Source organism: Chenopodium quinoa, unplaced genomic scaffold (genome assembly GCF_001683475.1).
Source record: "Chenopodium quinoa cultivar QQ74 unplaced genomic scaffold, ASM168347v1, whole genome shotgun sequence".
Classification (NCBI taxonomy): domain Eukaryota; kingdom Viridiplantae; phylum Streptophyta; class Magnoliopsida; order Caryophyllales; family Amaranthaceae; genus Chenopodium; species Chenopodium quinoa.
Window position 1 is genome coordinate 410292 of NW_018743050.1, and position 25836 is coordinate 436127.

General features: G+C 36.5%; 1 pseudogene; it reads left to right on the top strand.

Annotated features, from left to right (window-relative positions):
• Nucleotides 1-3968: 3968 nt before the first annotated feature.
• LOC110730763 lies at nt 3969-23822 on the top strand (annotated as a pseudogene).
• Nucleotides 23823-25836: the final 2014 nt, after the last annotated feature.

A 25836-nucleotide genomic window follows, 5' to 3' on the forward strand; every position in this document is an offset into this window, starting at 1 on the left:
GCCCTCTCTGGGTTTTTCAAAACAAACAAAAAAAAAAAAAAAAAAGAAAAAAGAAAAAGGTACAAATTAAAATCTTGCCAAAAGAAAATCACAATCTTAATATATAAAATAATAACATCAATCACCATATTTGCATTATTGGAAAAAATAATAATAATAAATTGGAAAATAATATCATGTAGAGGGGTATTAACCTTTATGTTGATGCCTATGACTAATAATTCATGAAAGTACTCTTCTCCATAAATAAAATTTAGGGAAATTCTCAATGGTAATCATCAGTTTTTTATTTTTCTCAATGGTAAACAACCAAAATTCCAATTATCTTTGGTAATCATGAATTTTTATTATATATTAATCATATCACTAAAGATATACTATGGTTAAAATCTTTAACTAGGGTTAGTTTTTTTTATAATTTTTTAACATTTAGATTATTTTAAAGATATTTTTTTTAGAAAAAAAAAAACACCACCCATTTTTCCCCAACCCAGCAAGCCAACCTCCTTCCTCCGATCCACCCATGCCCAGCCCTACGCGCCGCCGACTGCACCTAGAAACCCAAGCGTCGGCACCTCATCTGCTCTCCCCTCGTCGCATCACCCTCTTCCTCTTTAACCACCAATCCGCCCTCCCTACCCCCACGAAACCCTCCAAAAACCATCTCCAATCCTCAAAATACCCTAACTGGAACCCTAGTGACGGTGAGGGAGGTCCATTTAGGGTTTTTTAAGGTTGGGGTGATGGTTTTAGGGGGATTTGTGGGGGGAGGAAGGGGGTTTCTTGGAAGGAATTAGGTAAATTGGGGGAAGGGATACGCGTCAGGGAGGGGGCTTCAGTGCGGCGCCGATGCAATGGTGGAGGGGTTTGGGGGCGCCGGCGGCCAGGGGGTGGTTAGGGAGCACGTGGAGGAATGGTGCGTGGGTGGAGGGATGGTGCGTGGGGTGGCTGCTTAGCATTGCTAGTGGGGATGAGTGGTGGTTTTTTTTTTTTTAAAAAATAATTTAATTATTAAAATAATAAAACTAACCCTAGTTAAAGAATTTTATCAAAATATAACATTAATGTCATAGTTAATATGTATTAATATATTATGATTACCAAAGATAATTGGAATTTTGGTTGTTTACCATTGAGAAAAATAAAAAAAACTGATGATTACCATTGAGAATTTCCCTAAAATTTATTAAAAGTTATGCATTTAAAAAATATCATAAAAGATCATACTGGACCTAACAAAATTAGATACCAAATCATTGAGAGGGCTTCAAGTATTAAAGGAAATTTTGAAAAAACCACCTTATATAAGTAAATTTTTTTGCAAGAAACAACTTTATAATTATTTTTTCACAATGATACACCTTAGCTTAATCAATTTTTTTGCAATCACAAACCTTTGGCAGGAATACCTGTTTTGCCGACGTTGACCGGACCACGTACATGCCTTGCACATGACCTCTTAAAATCAATCTCCGACTACGCCACCCACCAAAACGGCATCGAAACTATATTTTTTTCGTTTCGGACCACGTGCATGCCTTGCACGTGACCTCTTAAAATCAATCTCCAACTACGCCACCCACCAAAACGGCACCGAAACTATATTTTTTTCGTTTCGAATATAGCATGTCCTTTTTCTTTTTTACTATAAGAAATCCAAAACTGCCTTACCCACCCCACCACCACTAGGACATTCATCTCTTACCCACCCCACCATTACCACAAAAAACCCACACATACGCTATCCCAGTCTCGTAAACCATCATCGTCAATCGACCTCAACTACCTTAGAAAGAAGGGGGAGGTGGTGGCAAGGAAAAGGCAGCGACAGAGGTGGTGGCAAGAGAAGGTAGCGGCGGTGTCAAATAAAAGGGGGTGGTGGCTGAAAATTTGGGTAAATTTAGAGAGAGAGAGAAAGATCGAGTTTGTGTGCGTGGCCTGGTTTCAGTGGTGGTGGGTGGGTAAGCCAGCTTCGATGGGGTGGGTAAGGTGATTTCAGTGGCTATGTGGTGGCGTATTAGGAGAGTGGTTTTAAGAGGTCACATACCTCGCACGTGATTGGGCCAACGCCGCGAAATAGGGTCAAACGCTCTTTACAGGCCAAAGGTGGGTGTGTCATTACAAAAAAAAAATTAATTAAGGTGTGTCATTGTAAAAAATAAAATGATGAAGGTATGTCATTGCAAAAATAAATAAATAAATAAATAAATAAAATTATAAGGTAGCTTATTGCAAAATATTTGTTATAAAAAGGTGATTTTTTTTTTTTTGTAAAATTTCTAATTTTAAAATTTATCTAAGTTGTCAAATTTAAATTTTGTCTGAAAGATTGTAAAGAAGACACTATAGTTGAGAAAAAAAAATGGCGCAAATTAAAATATCGGAGGTGTAGGCTTGTAGCATGTTTAAAATTGGATTGAGATTTTAATTCATATCGCGTGCATATAAGACTAGTCTAGCTAATTTTAGAAAAAGACAAAGATTAAGACAATTCAATTAAAAACTTTAGAATAGAAAAAGAAAGAAAGACATACATTGTTGACAAAGTCAACTGGATTAGATTCAGCTTTGTAAAGATGATCAATGACATGTTTAAAATTTGGCAAAAGAGGAAGCGTTTGATCCACCCAAACTCCATTAGCATAGTTCAGCTTCGGCCCACCGACGGCACTTCCGTCGGCGAAGACGTGTGCTACAACCTCCGAACATAGTTTGTTGAGATTATTGGAGGAAAGAGATTTGAGAAAAGAGAGAAGTTGATCAAGAGCTAAGCCGGACGCTCCGGCAGTGATCAAGCTCTGCACAACATGAAGTGATAGAGGTGAGATGACCAAGTTGGTTTTCTTAGCCTCGTCTGATGACAACACGCTTTCGGTGATTGTCAATGAGACGTCCGTTTGGTTGGTGATTGATTGTTGAAGATCCATCACTTTTGGTTTAGACAAATAAACAAGCTAAGATTGTACAATATATGCTAATAATGCCGCCCAAAGTATAACTAATATATATATATATATATATATATATATATATATATATATATATATATATATATATATATATATATATATATATATATATATATATATTTGACAGTGTATAATATAATTTTATTTCATAATACATTGGATTGTTGGTCTCGCGATATACTCATGCTACCTACGTTTTTTAGTTGACATATTTCTTTTTCTTTTATTACACTGTCAATGTACTCCCTCCGTTCCTTTTTTTACATTTCTGCTTTTTTTTTTTTGTTATTTCAAAATTACATTCCTCCTTTCCTTTTTTAGTAAGTAATTTTCTTTCCAAATATCCCAAATTATCCCTATTTTTCTATTTTGTAATTAATGCTCACTCTTATTTTTCTATTCTCACTTTTATTTTCCCCCTAAAAAAAATTTGAGAATCCTTGTGCCTAAATTTAGATGAATATGATTGGTTCTTAATTTTCCAATAGGAGCATGATATTGGTCTCTTTTTTTTTTTTTTTTTTTTTTTTTTCTTGCAAAAGATTATGACATGGCATCATTAAATATTAATTTATCTTTATTTTACTCAAAGACATCATTTAATGTGTTTGTACTTCCCCTTGTGTTTTGCATCATTGTTATTTGTTTTATTCTTAATTTTTTAATTCCCGTGTAATTTTACAAACAGGAATGTAAAAAATGGGATGGAGTGAGTACTATTTTAACGATTAATATTTCTAATTTTCAATATTATAAAATTATGATATTAATAAAATATTTATATATATTGATATGATTTAGAAAAGATACAACTTGACTATGTTAGTGGTAGCTAAAAGTTACAAAAACTAGTCAAAATATAATTTGTAATTATATAGTATGTAGTAATCAGAAATTCAATGGTGTAAACTTAAAAAAACGGAGAAAGTATGAAGAGTTCCTGATAATATATTATTCTTTAAAAAACAGAGTAGAAATTTTCCTAAAGGCAATTTCAATATCGATCGTGAGACCGGCTCTCCTTTGTATTATCAATGAAAACTAGACATTCCTGTCAAAAATAAAACAAAATATAAATACACTTTCAATCCTTTCCCATTATGTTTGCCCATACCAAAATAATTAATGGAACTTCAGCAATCACTCAACAACCAAACCGACGTCTCATTGACAATCACCGGAAGAGTGTTGTCCTCAACCGAGGCGAAGAACACCAACTTGGTTGTCTCACCTCTATCACTTGATGTTGTGCTGAGTTTGATCACTGCTGGTTCGTCCGGGGCAACTCTTGATCAGCTTCTTTCCTTTCTCAAGGCTCATTCCTCCTATGATCTCAACAAACTTTGTTACGATCTTGTCCCGCTTATCTTTGCCGACGGCAGCTCCGATGGTGGTCCCAAGATGAGTTATGCCAATGGAGTTTGGATGGATCAAACAATTCCTCTTAGCCCGATTTTCAAAGATATTGTTCACTATCTTTACAAAGCCGATCATAATCAAGTTGACTTTGTAAACAATGTATGTATGTCTTTCTTTCTTTTTAATCTCAAGTTTTGACTTGGTTTTGTTTTTGCCTTTTTCTACATTAGAAGTTTAATAGAACGTACTATTACTTTTTTTTTTCTTTTTTTTTTTTGATAAAATGCAACTCAAAACGAACACAAACTAATACAAATAGCTAATTATCTGATGTCTTCTAGCTGAGGTAGCCAAAAGCTGAGCTGGAAGAACAACATCTCTAGGAAGCTTCTGAACGATACAGACTTCAAAAGAAGAAAGGATGTCCCGAAGTTGTTGGATCCAAAAAGTAGAAATATCCTCCCATGGTCGAGACAGAATGGAAACCGATAACATACAGCCCGTGCGAAGAATGATCCGAGAAAAACCACGGTGGAGGGCCATCTTGAGGCCAAAAAGACAAGCTTGGAGTTCTGTCTGAAAAGCCGAAAGCGCAAAACAGGCCCGAGCCGCTCCACCTAAACAGGTAGCTGTTTCAAGGGAATAAAAACACCAACCAATTCCTGCTCGACAATCTTTTGAATCCCAGGCCCCATCCACAATAAGAGAAACAGAAGGAGAAATACCAGTATTCCCCACAAGATGAAAGGAATGATCTTGAGAACTGAAACCAGGGGGAGGAGAGTTATCAAAGGGAGAGAATTCCCTAGCCGCCTGACTCCGAAGAGTCCATTCTTGAGCAACTTGAAAAACTACTTGTGGGGAACAACTCGCCTGTTTGAATCGAATATGATTTCGAAGAATCCAAATGGCCCAAGCAAAAGACAAAATAGAATCCAAACCATCCCAATAATTCTTTAAAGATATAATGGAGAATAGTAAAGAACTGAACCACTGATGAAAGGAACTGTCAGAGTGAGGAACCCGAATACCTAGAGGACCACATAACCAAAGTCTACGGGTAAAAGAACAGTGAAGGAACAAGTACGGTCGATAGACTCCGGGGGCCTGAAGACAAAAGGAACAAGAAGGATCAACCGGACGACCCTTAATCCTTAAAATATCTGCTGTAGGAAGAGCGTTGTGAAAAATTTTCCACATAAAGAGTTTCCATTTGGGCAAAATAGGTAAAGCCCACAGCTTACTCCAACTCAGAGAATTGCTAGAAGGAATATTTGGATGAAACCACTCCGACGAAGCAATTAACCGAGCATAAGCTGATTTGGTAGAAAAAACACCATCCTTAGAGTATTTCCAATAAACATAATCATCCATAGGCTTCGGAGGACGCTCAAGACTTAGAATTTTGGAGGCAATGGTCAGCGGGAACAAAGCATGAATTAAAGTAGGATCCCAAGCATTAGAAATAGGATCCAAAAGAGAAGACACTAGAATCGGCTGAACCAAACCAGCAAAGGAATCCTTAAAGTACACAGGAGAACCAGGCACCCAAGAATCCTGAAGAATACGAACCTGTGAACCATTGCCAATCTTCCAACTGAGACCAGTCTTCAAGACCTGGAAACCATGAAGAATACTCCGGCACCCCCAAGACGGATTAGAAGGGCAACCGTCAGAACGGAGATGCAAAAGAGATGGATACTTGGCTCGAAGGACCCGAGAAACCAGAAGTTGTGGATTCTGCATAATACGCCAGGATTGTCGAGCAAGAAGAGCAGAATTGAAAATACCCAAATGCCGAATACCCAGACCACCCAAACCTTTTGGAGTAAACAAAACCGAAGATGGAGTGAGAGCTAGACCCCTGGAGTGATTATCTGTCTTCCACCAAAATCTGACTAGGAGGTTATTGATTTTGTTTATAATAGAAGACGGAATCTGAAAGACTGAAAGGATATGGTTAAGAGAAGCAATCAAGACTGAGTTGATTACAACCAATTTCGCAGCCGCTGAAAGATGCAACGAAGCAAAGCTTGCCAAACGAGAGACTATTTTATCGACAAGAGGCTGAAAAGCGGTGCACTTGTTTCTCCCCATATCAACAGGAAGACCTAAATAGGAACCAATAGAAGGAAGAACTTTAAACTACAGAGAAGAAGCTAAATAATCCTTGTAATCCTCTGGTACATTAGGACTAAAGCGAACAAATGATTTCTGTAAATTTATCATCTGTCCTGAAAGATCGCAAAACTGGCGAACCACTCCAAGAGCATTGGAACAGGCTTGAGAAGAAGGCTGGAAGAAAAGTAGAGAATCATCTGCAAAAAACAGATGAGAGACAGACGGAGCATAACGATAAACTTTAATCCCTTTAAATAGGCCAGTTCTCTCTGCCTGAGTAATCATAGCCGAGAAAATTTCCATGCAGAGAACGAATAAATATGAAGAAAGAGGATCCCCCCGACGAAGTCCACACAAAGGCCGAAAAACCTTTGTTGGGTTGCCAATAACAAGAATCTGATAGGAAACTGAAGATACACATTGCTGAATAATATGAATCCAATAGGGGGGAAAACCAAACTGCTGAAGAACCTGCCATAGAAACTGCCAACTAATTCTATCATAAGCTTTGTTCATGTCAAGCTTAAGAGCAGCTGCCATAGTACGACCCCGTAAATGATTCATATATGTGAGAGCTTCATGAGCTAGAAGACCATTATCCGACATAAGACGACCAGGGACAAAAGCATTCTAGCAATCGGAAATAAGGGAAGGAAGAACCTTCCGAAGTCGAGAAGATAGGCATTTGGCTATGCATTTATAAAGAACATTGCATAACCCTATTGGCCGAAATTGAGAAGGCTGTTGAGGATGATCCACTTTCGGAATAAGAACAATAAATGTACGATTCCATTCCTTAAGCATATGTCCATGAAGAAAGAAATACTGAATAGCATTAATTACCGAGGGGCCAACAACGGACCAATGAGACTTAAAGAACGCAGAAGTAAAACTGTCTGGTCTCGGGGATTTAGAATCATCGATACTAAACATAGCTTTCTTGATCTCCAAAGCAGAGAAAGGAACCATAAGATCAGATTTTTCATTATCCGAAAGACAAGGCATATTCAGAGTCGACCAATCAAACTCGGGAATCTCAACAGGAGGTTGAGAACTCCTATAAAGAGAGGAAAAGTAATCAAATAAGATAGTGCGGATATTCTCTTGATCATGAGTCCAATCTCCTGAAGAGGTTTGTAAACCTTGAATTGTGTTTTTCCGACGTCGAGTCTGAACATAAGAAAAAAGAAGCTGTGAGTGGGTATCACCCAACACATCCCATTTAATTTTAGCTCGCTGCTTCCAATAGAGATAGGCTGTCTGAGAATGCTTGACCTTTTCTTCCCTTAAAGAAAGAAAAATATGGCGATGAAGTTTGGATTCTAGATTCTGAGCCACCGGAGAGATTGAATCGTGTAGTTCTTTCCAATTGATACCCCAGAGTTTCGTATGAGTAACACACCAATTAAGCATCTTTGAACGAAGACCTTCTAATTTCCGAGAAATAGAAAACATGGGAGAGCCCGAAATCTCTAATTTCCAAGATAAATAAATAATTCTAGCCACCTCCTTGGAAAGAAGACACCAATTGTCAATCCTATACGGTTTACGACCCTCCGAAACTTTATGTTCTCGAAGAAAAGAGAATTGGTTGATGTAGAATTGAGGCCTCTGGATGGTCAATCAACCAATCATGTGAGGCAAATGCCTTATCAAGACGTTCAAATGTAGGATTCCCATTGTGAAAACCATTAGTCCAAGTGAAAGTTGGACCTGTAAATGGAATGTCCAAAAGTCCCGAATCAAATTTCCAATCCTGGAATTCTGTTTGACCAACTATAGTTGTAGAACCACCTACTTTATCTGAACTATACTCAACCTGATTAAAATCTCCTATCAAAACCACATTTTGATATTGTTGTAAAATACTAGAAATAGTAGCCCAAACTGAAGAACGTCCCGATGGGTGAGGTGATCCGTCCACAAACAAAATATATTTTACGGCTATTTCATCAAATGCCACTGAGTAATTTAAAAATTCACCAAATGCCATCGGACTTTTCAGAATTCACCAAATGCCACCCAGTTTTTAAAAAATTCACCGAGTGCCATTAATGACCAACGGCCGTTAACTTCGTTAGTCATTAGGAGTTAATCATGACACATGTCATGATATAATTGGTCAATTTATATTAATTCATAAAAATTTAAAAAAAAAAATTAAAAAAAACAAAAATTAACAAAAAAACCCAAAATTTTCCCAGCCACCCCCACCACCGCCAAACCCTAGCCCCACCCTTATCTAGCCGAAAAACGGCCGGCCACCACCTTAACCACCACGACCACCCAGATTTCACACCCTAACCCCTCCCCCTCAAAATTCGAGCCACATTAACCCCTCTCCCATGAAAACCGACCACCCCAACCCCCTCTCCCATGAAAAACCGACCACCCTAATCCCCAAATAGACCACCCTAACCCCCTCCCCTACAAAATCCGACCATCCCTCCCCGTCCCTTGCAAAATTCGACCACCCCCTCTCCCATGAATTAATTTGTGTAAAGTTTGTTTTTTTTTTGTTGAAGTTGGATTAAAACCCATGTAAATGGCTATTTTTGGGTGTTACGGGTTTTAGCAAAAGGGGATGCGATTTCAGGTGGTGGTCGAGGTGGAGAAAGAGTCGGGACAGGGTAAGGGTTGGGGGTCGGTTTAGGGTCGAGACAGGGTAGGGATTAGGGTCGGTTTAGGGTCGCCGACGATTGGGATTTGACGGTGGGTAGCGTTGCGCGCAGGGGAAGGGGATTGGGATTTAACCACCACCTTGTGTGGGTGGTTTTGGGGGTTGGCGGTGGGTCAGGTGGGGCGCTAAAGTGTCGGCCAGCCGATTTTTGGTGGTTAAGGTGGTGGTCGGCCGTTTTCCGGCGAGATAAGGGTGGGGCTAGGGTTTGGAGGTGGTGGGGGTGGCTGGGAAAATTTTGGGGTTTTTTTTTTAATTTTTTGTTTTTTTTTTAATTTTTATTAATTAAGATAAATTTACCAATTATATCATGACATGTGTCATGATTAACCCCTAATGACTAACGGAGTTAACAGCCGTTGGTCATTAATAGCACTCGGTGAATTTTTGAAAAACTGGGTGGCATTTGGTGAATTCTGAAAAGTCCGATGGCATTTGATGAATTTTAAAATTACTCAGTGGCATTTGGTGAAATAGCCGTATATTTTATTCCATCATTTGGGGTACATATTTCACTCAAAATTACATTAGGAGATACTACTATGGGAACAACTCTAAGCGGGGCAAACCAAAACACAACCAACCCTCCACTTAGACCCTGAGAGTCTACACCGTAAAAACCATCAAACCTAAGAGAGGCTAATTTTTGTACAGCTAGATCAACTGCTACTAAAGTTTCCATAATAAACATAATATCTACAGAGAAGGAGCGGACTAAAGATGACAAGTACGGAACTTTAGGGGAGTCCGCAGTACCAATACCCCTACAGTTCCAAGCTCCCACATTCATGTATTGATCCGCTGGTGGCTCTTGACGGTGAGCCACCGAACCATGGTCGGAAGGAGAAGTCGAAGGTGAGCCTGAGAGTGACTGGCCTGATGCCCCCTTACGCTTTTTAAGCTGTTTAAGACAAGCTAGACAGCCCGGAGAAGGGATTGGGGAAGGAGCATCTGGTTCCGAAGGTGAAGCAGGACGCTTTGAAGGGCATGAATTCTTAACCCACTTCCATATCTTTTTCTTGCCTCGAGTCATTTTGAGTCGAAGAGGTATCTCAGATTTGTTTGCCTCAATAGGAGAGGATGGAGGGGACGAATTATCTGAAATATCAGAGCTTGAAGGAGCGAACTGTGGAGACCAATCCATGGGAGCTGGTTCCTCGGAAGATACAGCTGTAACATTCAAATTAATCACCGGCGCTGATTCAACTGAAATCGATGTTGATACAATCTGAATAACCTCTAGAGAATTGTCAGAAATCGCGACCGAATCAACCCCATTAGCCACTGGTGCCGGTGCAGCGGAGTTTGTAGCCGAGTCAATCAAAATAACCTCCGGATAATTACCAACCGAGGGAGAGGAATGAGAGAACTCGAAACCTCCAAATGAGGAATCTTGCTGATAGCCTGAATCTCCGGCTGGCTCTGTCGGAAAAAAGGACCCAAGAGACAGAGTTGGAGAGTCGATTTGCTGTTGATGAGAGGTAGGAGCAACTCCTGAATTTTCAGCAAGCCAGTTACTCGGCCCAGCTCCAAATGGATCCGGGTAAGCTGGTCCAGAAGGGCCCAAAGGAGGAGGTGAGAAAATTGGAATGGGATCCAGTTGAGAGTTACCCAAGTCTTGAAATAAAACTCCTCTATAGTTGGGTTCAGACTAAGACCCATTATTATTCTGTAATTTACGATACCCGGTGTACGGAGGTCCGGGAAATAAACCCGGAATTGAAGCTGAAGGAGGCGGAGGTGGAGGTGAATTTACTGACCCCGTGGAGAAATTGTCAATGACGTCACTAAGATGGTCCCAATCTGAGGGATGAGAATCCGCAGGATATTCAAAAGGATCCTCCTCATCATTATCACCGTACCATAACTCAGTAGTCCAATTATCCCGATTCGGAGCAATTCCTCGAATTGAATTAGTGTATAGTGAAGCATCTGTAGGACCAAACAAAACACGTGCGCCGTCTTCGTGTAGCTTACGAAAACGGCGCTCTAAAAGAAACTTACTTAAAACGAAGCATATGATTTGGGACAGGTCTCCCGACCGTGTCCGACAAATCCACACTTTTTACTAAAGCGAAATATTCCTTCATGTTTAAAACGAACCCAAGTAACATGATTGTCATAGGTAGGAAAGAAACAACCCGCAATTAAAGGTAACGACAAATCAACTAATATTTTAACTCTAGGACGCGGGATAGGAAACTGACCGTTATGATCTTCTTCCATAAGCAAATCACCAACACGCTGAAGTACTGAAGAAGCCACTTGCGGAACAGAGTATCGGATGGGTAGCCCTTGAACTTGAACCCACATCGGAGCTAAGTTTAAATTCATATTTTCTGGAACTTCATGTCCCCTTAAACGTTGAAGGACCATAAGACTACCTTTAAAGTGCACCCAACCTTTTAGATCCAAATCATCTGCATCGTATTCATTAGAACAGCAGAATACGAATTCTGTTCCATAACAGTGAACTGTAACTGGACCTCGGAGGTGCCAGAAGCGAGAAACCAATCGCTGAACCAAAGCTACCGAAAATTTACGAGTATCCCAGAATTTTCCGATAACAGTGCAATTCCAATCAAAATTATCTTGAAAGGACGAAGGAGGGAATTCGTAGCAACCTACTATGTGAGGATAGACAAAAGTCCTAGGAAAAATTCTATCTGACATGATTATTGATAAGGGAAAATTTGAGCAGTTGTTGAAAAGGAAATAGATAGGAAAACGAGAAGCAGAAGAGTAAAACTTAAAAGATGAACAGAGGAAAAGAGGGTATTTCTCTCACTAAGTGTTTCTCTCTCTAGAGAGTTTTTTTAACCTTGATATACTTGTATAGCTTAAGACTTCCAACTAACGTACTATTACTTATGCGGGGACATTTTCAAAATTGCATACACTCTCTTCCCATAATTTTTTTTTTTTTTTTTATTTGAAAACTCTCTTCCCATAATATAATCCTATTTGTAGTTTTTTACGGTAATTTAAGAAATAGTAGCAGAAAATGAATAAATTACATTAATAAAAGTGAAAAGTACAATTATAGACAACTGTGAGAGAGGAAAAGTGGAAAAAAAGTACAAAACAAGTGTAATATTCAAGGATAAATTAGGAATTATAATGAATAAAAAGTTAAAAAGTGATGTTATAATGATATTTATATACTATCTAAATAGAAACATGAACAACATTTTAGATTTCCAAAATAGGAAATTATGAACTATATTATGGGACGGAGTAAGTACCTTTATACTCTGTTATTTATTTATTTATTATATTTATATTAGTATAACTCAAAAATAGACAATTTTATACAACATACATGTTATTTCGGATGATATACTACAAGAGGGGGGGTGAATTGTAGTATGTTCCTAGTGCCTACTTTTCGCGGAACTTATGCGGAAATTAAAAACAAAACGTAAAGGAACTTAAAGCACACAACAAGTTTTACGAGGAAACCATCCAGTGCCTAACTGGAAGTAAAACCTCGGCCCTATTGGGACTTATAAACAAATTCCACTATAATAGGCAACTCTCCTAGTACAACCTATTACACTGACCTTTGCTTTGAAAGTTCCACCACGGACACTTGACTATATGATAGGACACCTCCTACCAGACCTAAGACACCTCTCAGGACCCTTTTTCTCCCTTTACCCAGGACACTTCCTAGGTGACCCAAGACACCTCTCAGGTTCCTTTCACTCACTGTGCAATCCAAGACACACCCACTCAGGGTGACTAACTACCACTCGAATTTTACGAGATTTCAAACTCATACACAAGCGTGAATTTAAGATAATTCACAATCTCACCCCAAAATACAAAACACTCAAAACCCTTTTTCCCATTACAAGATCTCATTGAATATCCCTAAATACATATCTATGAATAAAGAGATAAAACTAATATGTTGGACACTCGAGACCTGTCTGGAACTCACTGGACGTACTGTAACCAAAACCTGATAGGAACTTTGACCAGGAGGACTGACTTAGCTTCGTGGTGAAGGACAAAACCATTAAGCACGACCACTACACTTCGTCAGCCTCAACTTTGAATGAATACATATGAGCATATTTATAGTACACTCGAAATATTCATTTCATCTTGAAAAAGATAGATTTTCTGAAAAGATAAGTTTAAAAGATATTTTCTAAAAATCAGTTTTCCGAAAATATATCTTTTTGTTAAGAATAAAAACTGTCAATAATAATAAGATAAACTTAGCATAAAATCAGACTTTATTCAAAACTTATCTTTTTGTTTAAAATACTTTTTAAACAATCTTATCTTTTTCCAAAAGGGATTAATTAGAAGATAAATATCTTTATTCAGTAAAACCAAATCCCTAAAAGATATGCACGTATAAGGTAAATATATATATCATTAAAACCGACCTTTAACGACGTGCATACTTAAGTTCCTATTAGGTTCCTGAACTCTGACAGTCTTCGAGTTCCTGACAAGTCAGTTACTCTAATTTCATTGACTGTTTGGAGTCCACCTTGGTTCTATATAGACTTGTTCCAGACCGAATTTTATGTCCAACATACTTACATGAATCCTAGAGCAAAATACTTCTATTTCTCTGTCTTCATGTTGCTTCTCTGAAACTCTTGTTCTGGAATCCTGTAGTCTTGATATATTCTGGATCTTAGGGTTTGCCCCAACATTACACCGGAACCAGGTCGTTACAACCCGTTTTGAAGTTCCTGTTAAGAAACTTCTGGAAGTTCCATTTCTGGAACTCTTCTTCTAAATTTACTTGTATCCTCATGGATCCTCTAAAGTTCCTCTGTTTCAATTCCTACTTCAGCCCTCAACGCTTACTGAACCTGCAAACATCACAACACTAGAAAATCCTTATTAAATGGAAGTTTGCTCAATTCTTAACATCATCATCAAAACCTCATAAGGATCAACAAGTTGTCCCTTTTTGATGATGACGAACTGAGCAAACTTCTGAGAATAACAAAGTAAAACAGAAGGTTAGTTTTTTATTTATAAAAACAATAAAGAAAACTAAACTAAATTAAAAGACTCCTACACATACATAACCTATATATGTATAGGATACTTACCTTATGAAGCTAACATATGTAAACACATGTTTACATAGTTACCTTCATGGTCCCTTAGCCATCATCATGCTTATCAACCATAACACTTATCGTTGTTCTTGTTCCTCTATTGCTTATCCTATATTGCTCAAGTTCCTTACATATATACCTGTCATTACTCAGGTTCCTTGTATCCTGTTCCAAGCATAATTTGCTTTTTCTATGCACAACTTAACATACACGTTAGATAGATAATCATCATTAGTTTATAATCATCAAAACCTAATTGCTCAACAATTTCCCCCTTTTTGATGATGACAAACTATTGATGCTCATCACATATTAAAGGATAATCGTTGTACATTTATTCCCCCTTAGTTTTTCAAGGAAATAACATTTAAACAAGTTAAGAACATACACAAGAACTTAATAGTTAGGAACTTAGCAATACACATCATTTATCAATATATAAATACTTTCAACAATCATGATGTAATAACTTTAGACTTAATTACTGCATACCATAAGCATCATACATATTCTTCCCCCTTTTGTCATTATCAAAAAGGGTATTGGTCCACACGTTTGTTTTTCGTAAATTATATGCACTTAAAGTCATATGTCACACCTACCACCATATAATAAGTAAGTATATACTAGTTAAACACTTGTTGTTCCTAAAAGCCTCAAGGTACTCACTTTTCAAACACGGATACCATTTCCACACTAACTTCCAACTCACAATCCAAAGGCCCAACTTCAAAACCCTTAATTGAACTTGACAAATAAGAAGTTAAAATTCAAGTAAAGATCAGAGCTAAAAAGTTAGAAATGGATTGCATGAATAGACCAATTAAAGCGCAAGCTTAAAGGATATATAAAGAAGCATATGGAACAAAATAAGTAGAGGGAACGTGAAGTGGAATTTGTGCTCTTCGTTTAAACCTTTTGAGATGAGAACCGCCACATTGTACTTTATCTCAAACTCTTGAATCTCCTATTGAACACAACACATATTCATCTTGCCAATTGATAACCAAGTTCCCTTACCTTAACCACCAACTTCTTTGAGGAACATTCTCCATACTGGAACTTAAATAGATTTCAGTTTCATCATAATCAAGTTCCTTCGTCGTTTATTATTGTTCCTTCACTAGCTCACCAAGTATACGAGTACACGACATCAACATAGTCAACATTCTTCATATATAGATACCCAGGAAATTAAATATTTGACCACCCTTTTTCCTTTTCTTTCTCTTTTTTTTTTTTTCAAAGGGTGTCATTACACAAATTTTGCATGATTTCCTAGTATTACACATTTTAAATTAATGAAGAGAATATTTACTCATACACTTGAGTTCCACAACCAGATCTGAACCATTTTGAATTCTTGGTTCCTACCTTATTCCCCCTGAGTCCCTTACCATTCTTCTTCCTTTTCAAGTACTTACTTCTTTCTTTTTCTTCAACTTCCCCCTCAACATGTAATCACCCTTTTTCACGTTTCATTGAACCATAAAAAGATGGTGAACAAACTTAGAGCACATGGGAATTAAGAATAAAAAGTAAAAGTGTGTGAACGGAAAGAGGAAATTGAATTGGGTTAATAAGAATCTTCGATTTTCTAAATATGGGACAATTAAAGTATATGCAACACGGACGCACAACTTAGAGTTGTAGAATAATGTTGCGATCGAAGATATATGGCGTAGATGCTTGAAAGTTGGCTAAAAGATAGGTTAGTTCCCTCTGAAATTTAAACAAGTGAGTTACAAACGGTCTGGGAACTTACCTGTCTTGTTCCATCAAAGTTTCTTCCATTGTTCCTTTGACAACTTAGGAACTTCGTGTTTGACAGCACCCATAGTTCTATTATGAGACCTCTAATACTCTTAGGCAAGTGAGTATGTCTTTTACAACACAAGAACTAAGTGTGACACATAAAAAATAAGCGCATATTCTTTACTTTAAGTATAACATAGGAACCCCAGCTTGACATAACTTATGGGAAAAAATACTTTATACTCGTGTTATGTTTCATCAAGTCTTGTTCCATTAAGCAATAAACAAGAATATGACCATAAGAGAATCAATTCACAAATTCACATATTGCATTCATACCAAAAAAATATCAATTCAATTCATCTAATGCCGACATGTGAAAAGGAACTTATATCTTATGTAGTCTCTTACCAGTAAAAATATAACTTTAAAGCATTGGTTGAGTATGATGGCTTACCTTGGAGTTCTTGAAGTGGTTGTTATGTTCCTTGATGATCTCGAATCTAATATGAACTTCCACTTCTAACTCAAGTTCCATTGTCAGTGGTTAATCTTACAAATATATTTTCTTATCATAAATTAGCAAAAACCAATTCACAATGGCTCGTTAGTAGTACCAGAGATATATCAATGTAAACAAGTACTAATAATAACTCAGTTAATCTTGAAAACAAAAATTGATACTTTTAAAACTCAATTTTCAAGAAGGAACTTGGATAGGATTCTATCCTAGAGTATGTTCCACATAGACGTCTACAAAAATTCATATCAAGACATACATGACATCCATGTGGTACAACTCTAATCCCATATAAACAGCAAGAACAAATATTATTCAATTTGCTTCAAGTCTAGCTACACACGCAACAAGTTCCTTAAAGACAATACTTACCTTTGTATTGGTTGTTTCTTTTAAGAACCAACCTGGCCTTGTTCCATTCACGTGCCTTACTCAACAAGCTTTTGCCAGAACACCTTTTTTAATCTCCGACCCTTTTTAGGTGTTCTAGAATAGGTTCAGGATGTGACATGCATCTTCTTCTTTTTAAGCTTATTAAGTTCCTGCTGCACATCTAACCTGATAACAACCAATTACATGTTTACATCAACCTTAAAAACAGACTTATCTTTTATACAACTATGAGTTATAAAGTCCATCCTTTTCGATTGATATCTCGGGCTCTTCTCAGATCCTTGGTTGTTGAGGTTTTCCCTTTGGTTATATATATGCATGAAAAACACTTTAGTTCCATAGTTTGTTGAGATATTGCTGGTCGGAACAAATATTATCTTAGCTCTGGAACTTTGTTGGAACTTGCTTTCTTGTATTGAGTTCATTGACCTTTGTTGCATGAGTTTGAACTTAACATCTCAAAGTTCCTCAACATATGTAGCTAGCCCTTGCTGTTATCCTTAGTGACATATTTCTTTATTAGGAACTCCGTTAGTTCTTCAAGAACACATGAGTTCATCTTTTATAACCTGTTTGATGGGAACAAACCTGTCAGTCTCAAAATATGTTCATTTATTGCACATTAACCATGATAGTGTAGACTCTTTATGTTTTACTAGTCTAGGCGTTTATGGATAAATCGCCTTGGAACTTATATCATCAAACATCCCTAAGTGGAACATAGGGTGTCTTGTTCATCAAAGATCTATTGCTTCAGTGTTGATGATGTAGCAAGAGACATTGAAAACTATTCCAAAGAACCTGCAAAGACCATTAGCATATAACTTTGTTTTCTCCGTGTCTTTCATGATTCAAAGTTGGAAACTTGTTGTCAATCCTGTGTTCCTGCAACAAACATCAACAATTACTGGAACTAGGTTCCATTTTTAGATCTATACCTTCATAAATGATGAACGCTTAGCCACATACCCTGTGATAGAAAAGACTTTCAACAGTTCATCATCTCTTCTGTTAAGAAAATTAACCAAGTATTCATTTGCTTTCATTACTTATAAACAAGACATATCTTTCAATTAGTCTCTACATATCACATGGTAAACATATTCATATCACTAAGATCCAATGGATTAGTGTTGCTTACCATATACCTATTATCGAGTTCCTACTAGGTTTATCAAGCATGAAAAGGTTTACATGTTCACAGTTTGAAGCATAGAAGTATCTCATCTTCAATAAAACCTAGAAATGTCAGGTTGTTGTTAGGAATCACCTTGAGATCCACAAATGATGTGTTCCCTTTTTGATTCCCTTCATATGTGACATTTCCACTCTTTATTGATGATGTCTTATTGAAGCCATGAAACAACTAGAGTTACAAGCAATTGAAAACCAGAATGTGCATTAAAAACTCGACAAGAAAGATATTCACAATGGGATAGGAACTTGACTTACTAACTTCCTGTTCTGTAGAAATTTTACCTTTCGTGTTAGTATTATAAGTCAAAGTTCTTCCATTGTAGGTTTATAGAAAGAGATACCTTGATTTGGCTATCATCATCTCTTTTGGAACCTCGCTGTCGAGATAATGCGAGTTCCCTCCTATTATAAACCTTCGACTCTTCCATGTTCCTTTTGACATAAAGTTGGAACATGTCCTTCTGGTCCTTTAGACCATTGTATCTTGGGTAGAGGAACGTGTTGATTAAATCTCAAATTCTTCAACACCTTGTCAAAGTCCCTCATATTATCATTCAAAAGATATAACATGAAAGTTCACAACCCAAGAGATTCCTTTGTGCCTTTAAAATGTCAGTAGGTTAGTCAAAAGAGGTAGATAAAACCTAAAGCATAAAAGTGTTAAAACATAAAGTTCCTGTAAGAATACTCCCTTTTAGATGTCGTTCCATCAACGAAATGATGAATTTCTAACACGAAGTCAAATATAATCATCTTAGCTCATCATCCTTCATAAGAGTCTGCTACAGGAATTAATGCTTTGTTCCAAGGAACTTTGAATAATAAGAACTTAACTGGAACTTGAACAAGAATCTTTACAGGAACGTATACGCTAACTCCTATAGCACCTTGATATAGAAGCTTTGTTATTCCTGTATCCCTAATTCGTTTTATCATTCCAAGTTTACCAAGTTCCAACCAATTTAAGCACTGAGCTCCTAATGGAACAAACTTTTGCGCACCAATTTGTCTCAATGGACAAACCTACAAAACAATCATTAATAACTTGCACAAAGCTAGAAGAGAAGTTAGTTTGTCATGATATACATTATAAACATCCAAACAACTTCTCTTTTCATCCATTCACAAATAACCTTCATAATATTAGGGAATTGAATTTCAATAGGACTTTGTGAAGGATTAATACATACTAAAAGCACATGACCAATATTTACAGAGAGATGTATAGGCGACTTACACACTTATCCACTGTCGCTTCACCTACTACAAACCTCTTATAAAGGCTTTCTAGTGAGAGGAATTTGCACATAATTGCTTATATACAAACAACCAAAGATCATCATTATTAATAAGTTGTCTCCACTCACTTAGCCTGCAAAATCGGTCATCTTTTGGCTTTGGTTACCCAATTTATATTAGGTACCTTCATGTTAGTAATAGACATCAATAATCCATAATTAAAACAACTACGGTTAAACCAACTATCTTTACTAACAATAAACACCATGTGTCTACATAATAAATATTCAGAAAAACACATACACATGATAAGGTCATTCTTTGGCAAATATTCAAAATATACGTTCATTACCTTGCCCAAAGAATTAAGTTTCCATACAGGGGTAATCTAGGTTCCAAGAGACCAAATATGCATAATTCTACATAATACGTTCCTTGAACTATTTCCAGTAAACCGATTCTTTAAAAATAAATCAATTTGTAAATTTGACAAATACTTTTCACTCTATAAATCAGATTTGAGGTTACACAAAATTGATTTGCAAACTTTCAAAACAAAATCCAAAATTTAACTAGAAATACTACAAGGAACTTGTACACATATATAATCAAGACTTCAAAGACGAGACACTTACCTCAAAGATGTTCATCTTTGAATCAAATCTGCTTCACAAGCAGACTTTGGTCTTCACGTGGTATTGGGAACGTTCTAGGGTTGAGTTCCATTCGCTGCATTCCTTGTAGGTATCCATCCTAGCCTGGAACTTGCTCCTCGGGGTTGCCCGGTTTATCAAGAGCACCTGCTCTGATACCAATTGTTATTTCGGATGATATACTACAAGAGGGGGGGTGAATTGTAGTATGTTCCTAGTGCCTACTTTTCGCGGAACTTATGCGGAAATTAAAAACAAAACGTAAAGGAACTTAAAGCACACAACAAGTTTTACGAGGAAACCATCCAGTGCCTAACTGGAAGTAAAACCTCGGCCCTATTGGGACTTATAAACAAATTCCACTATAATAGGCAACTCTCCTAGTACAACCTATTACACTGACCTTTGCTTTGAAAGTTCCACCACGGACACTTGACTATATGATAGGACACCTCCTACCAGACCTAAGACACCTCTCAGGACCCTTTTTCTCCCTTTACCCAGGACACTTCCTAGGTGACCCAAGACACCTCTCAGGTTCCTTTCACTCACTGTGCAATCCAAGACACACCCACTCAGGGTGACTAACTACCACTCGAATTTTACGAGATTTCAAACTCATACACAAGCGTGAATTTAAGATAATTCACAATCTCACCCCAAAATACAAAACACTCAAAACCCTTTTTCCCATTACAAGATCTCATTGAATATCCCTAAATACATATCTATGAATAAAGAGATAAAACTAATATGTTGGACACTCGAGACCTGTCTGGAACTCACTGGACGTACTGTAACCAAAACCTGATAGGAACTTTGACCAGGAGGACTGACTTAGCTTCGTGGTGAAGGACAAAACCATTAAGCACGACCACTACACTTCGTCAGCCTCAACTTTGAATGAATACATATGAGCATATTTATAGTACACTCGAAATATTCATTTCATCTTGAAAAAGATAGATTTTCTGAAAAGATAAGTTTAAAAGATATTTTCTAAAAATCAGTTTTCCGAAAATATATCTTTTTGTTAAGAATAAAAACTGTCAATAATAATAAGATAAACTTAGCATAAAATCAGACTTTATTCAAAACTTATCTTTTTGTTTAAAATACTTTTTAAACAATCTTATCTTTTTCCAAAAGGGATTAATTAGAAGATAAATATCTTTATTCAGTAAAACCAAATCCCTAAAAGATATGCACGTATAAGGTAAATATATATATCATTAAAACCGACCTTTAACGACGTGCATACTTAAGTTCCTATTAGGTTCCTGAACTCTGACAGTCTTCGAGTTCCTGACAAGTCAGTTACTCTAATTTCATTGACTGTTTGGAGTCCACCTTGGTTCTATATAGACTTGTTCCAGACCGAATTTTATGTCCAACATACTTACATGAATCCTAGAGCAAAATACTTCTATTTCTCTGTCTTCATGTTGCTTCTCTGAAACTCTTGTTCTGGAATCCTGTAGTCTTGATATATTCTGGATCTTAGGGTTTGCCCCAACATTACACCGGAACCAGGTCGTTACAACCCGTTTTGAAGTTCCTGTTAAGAAACTTCTGGAAGTTCCATTTCTGGAACTCTTCTTCTAAATTTACTTGTATCCTCATGGATCCTCTAAAGTTCCTCTGTTTCAATTCCTACTTCAGCCCTCAACGCTTACTGAACCTGCAAACATCACAACACTAGAAAATCCTTATTAAATGGAAGTTTGCTCAATTCTTAACATCATCATCAAAACCTCATAAGGATCAACAAGTTGTCCCTTTTTGATGATGACGAACTGAGCAAACTTCTGAGAATAACAAAGTAAAACAGAAGGTTAGTTTTTTATTTATAAAAACAATAAAGAAAACTAAACTAAATTAAAAGACTCCTACACATACATAACCTATATATGTATAGGATACTTACCTTATGAAGCTAACATATGTAAACACATGTTTACATAGTTACCTTCATGGTCCCTTAGCCATCATCATGCTTATCAACCATAACACTTATCGTTGTTCTTGTTCCTCTATTGCTTATCCTATATTGCTCAAGTTCCTTACATATATACCTGTCATTACTCAGGTTCCTTGTATCCTGTTCCAAGCATAATTTGCTTTTTCTATGCACAACTTAACATACACGTTAGATAGATAATCATCATTAGTTTATAATCATCAAAACCTAATTGCTCAACAATACAAAATATCAATGGAAAGTCGAGATACAATCTAAGCCCTCACTCTTCTCGATATAGCAAATCCTATCCTAGTGAAGATTTGACCGATCTAATCTAATCTAATATTATATATATAAAGGAGAGTTTTTTCCCAAGAATTTAGAGAGCAGGATTTAATTTTCTTAGCGCACCATATAAGATTATGAATTTTAATTGTAGCCAATTAAATAAGAGATTATTAATTTCTTTTATAATTAAATAATTCAATGTCACCCAAGCAAAATTGGCGAATGATATTTTTAAGTTTTAATTAGATGTAAAATATTATCTTTTGATAATAGGAATCTTAGCGCGCCATGTAAGATTATAAATTTTAGTTGTAGCCAATTAAATAAGATATTATTAATTTCTTTTAAAATTAAATAATTCAATGTCACTCAAGCAACATTGGCGAATGATATTTTTAAGTTTTAATTAAATATATAAAATTATCTTTTGATAATAGGAATTTTATCTAAATATGTAACAAATTTTAGCACATACTGTAAAAAATATTTTAAAAAATTCAAACGAACCGTGTATCACACGGACTTCATCTAGTAGTTTTTGAAAGATGAGTTAATGTTTGATTTCACTAAAAGAACATGATCAAAACACGCTATTTTGCCAAGGCCCGCGAACTCATGTATGATGTATTGATGCATATATAACAAGACTCTTTTTGCTTGCACTTTTCGAAGATTCACGCGTATCAATCCAACACTAACCATGATTAGTTTTATTTGTATATGTAGGCGTATCAATCCAACACTAACCATGATTAGTTTTACTAAGATGTTATAGTTTTATTACTAAGATTATAAATACTATAATAATCACATTTATTTGTATATGTAGGCATCTGTAGTTGTCGTCGATGTGAATTCATGGGAAGAGAAGCAAACTAATGGCCTTATCAAAGACTTGTTGTCTCTTGATTCTATTGATAGCACTACTAGGCTCATCTTTGCAAACGCAATTTACTTCAAGGGAGCATGGAATAAGCATCAAAAACAATGGAAGGTGACTTCTTTCTTTTAAATGGTAACTCAGTTAAAGTGCCCTTTATGACTAGTTACAAGGACCAATACATCAAAACTTTTGATGACTTCAAAGTCCTTAGGTTACCTTATAAACAAGGAGAAGACAAGCGCCAATTTTCTATGTATTTCTTTCTTCCAAATGCAAAAGATGGGCTTTCAAACTTGGTACAACGAGTATGCTCTCAACTGGTTTCTTGAATGAACACCTTCCATTATTAGTCGATGAAGTTGAAGTGGGTGACTTTAGGCTCCCTAAGTTTCAGATTTCATTTGAATTTGATGCTTCTAAAGTTTTAGTAGACTTAGGAGTTGAATTGCCGTTTTCAAAGGGTGGTCTAACAAAAATGACAAACTTGTATGAAGATAGAAATCTGTATGTTTCAAACATTTTCCAAAAATCCTTTATCGAAGTCAATGAGGAAGGCACTGAAGCTGCAGCTGCGACTGCAATTAGTGTGTGGTGTTCAATGATTATAGAAAAGGTAGAGTTTGTGGCTAATCATCCATTCATGTTCCTTATAAGAGAAGATATAAGCGGAGTTGTGTTATTTATGTTTACTCTTGGTTATATGATATGAATGTGTGCATGAATTTGATGGTGTAATAATGCTTTTAATAAAAGGATTGAAAGTCGATTCCAACTTCTAGTGATATGATAATGTTGAGTAAAATTTGATATACTTATACTTTCCCTTCCCTTGTTACTTGGAACATTTATATTCTACAACCTTGTTTAATTTTATTTTGTGTGACATATATACTTAGAGGTATCAATTTGGATAATTGGATGGAGTTTGAGTCGGGTCTATTCGGGTCAAAATTATTCTTTTAATTCGGCTTGGGTCGGATCGAGTTAAAGTCGGGTCATAGTCTATCGAGTCCGGGTAGGGTTGATCATCGGTCCAAGACCGGACTGGACCGGACCGACCCGGATTGGACCGAAGACCGAAAATTAGAATTTTAAGAACCGAAGACCGGACCGATTAAGTTAGGATCGAACCCAGACCGGACCGCTTCGGACCGATTTAAGAAATTTTTTTTAAATGAATACTAAATTTTTTATAAAGTTTAGGAAACACAAAAAAACGTATTGGAAAAACTATGTTGTAACGTCATTTTTACGTCTTTTTTGTATGTTTAGTGCGAAAAAGCTTATAAATTTAAAGTTTTCTAAGCTTATTAAGGATAATTTTAACCATTATTTAAGGTTTCACACATATTATTAATAAAAAAATCGGTCCGGTCCAAAACCAGTTTTTATAGGGTTTTGGACCGGACCGGACCGAAGAACGAAAAATGAATTTCAAGACCCGAAGACCGGACCGAGTAATTCGGTCCGGTCCGGTCCGGTCCCTTTTTTCGGTCCGGACCGATTTATGAACACCCCTAAGTCCGGGTAGGATATGGATCGGGGTCAACTCCAGATCGGTTCATGTTCGGTTCGGATAAATTCGGATAGGGTTCAAAACGAGTTTAACCGGGTTAATTTCGGGTCGTATGAATTTGGGTTGGGTTGATTTCAGTTCGATCAAGTTTGGTTTGATTAAAATAAGGTTGATCCGTTGGTTCATTATTTGGTCAATTTCAATTCAATTTCTTTCTGTGTTTGGCTGGATTTTAATCGAGTTAAACCAATTCATATCCAAATAAGGTTATTTTTTAAATTAGAGTATACCATTACCCCCAACACCTCTATATATATGCATAATACCAATCAAATACGTATATATATATTATGGTCAGTCACATATGAAACTTTGTGTATAATGCATTTTCTATGTTGACGACTGACACACACCAAAATACTTAGCGAGTAACCCAGAATGATTGATTAACCCCAGACCACTACTAGAATCAGGTAGAATTCCGAGGGACAGGTAAATTCGTCGAAAATATCGTAATTTCCGACGGATTTATATCTCGTCGAAAATTTCCAACGAAACGGATTTTTCCGTCGAAAAGTACATTTTTCGACAGAATAAGAATTCGTTGGAAATTTACGACGGAATTTCTGTCAAAATAATTTTTTTTTTAAAAAAATATCTTTTTAGAAAACCCTAAAAGGGATAAGTTCCCTTTGTTCAGTCCACCTCTTTTTTTTCCTCTTTCCCCCTTCTCTTTTTCTTTCCCCTTCTTCTCTCTCCTATTCATTCTCCTCTTCAATCTGATCTTTGTTCTCCTTCTATCCTCAACGTTCTTCTTCTCTCTCTTCTTCTTCTTCTAGTTCTATTTCCACTTCTCTTTCTCGCCATTTGTTTCTCTCTTCTCCTTTCCACTATTTCTAACTACTTACCACCGCCAACACCCCACCACCGCCGCAACACCTACGCCGCATAAACGACAATACCAACACCGCATGAACAACAACAACACCAAAGACATCAACGGTGCAATTAAAACGAATGTTTTCAGATCAAATTTGACCATGAAAACTCTAGATCTAGAGTTTTCATGGTCAAATTTGACCTTATAAACCCAATTTCAAGGTTTTGTTCGGTTAAATTAAGGTATGTATCTCTTTTTTTCTTAATTTTGATTTTATTTTGTTGTTTTTTGGGATTTTTTTTTTTTTTGAAAATTTATGGTGGTGGT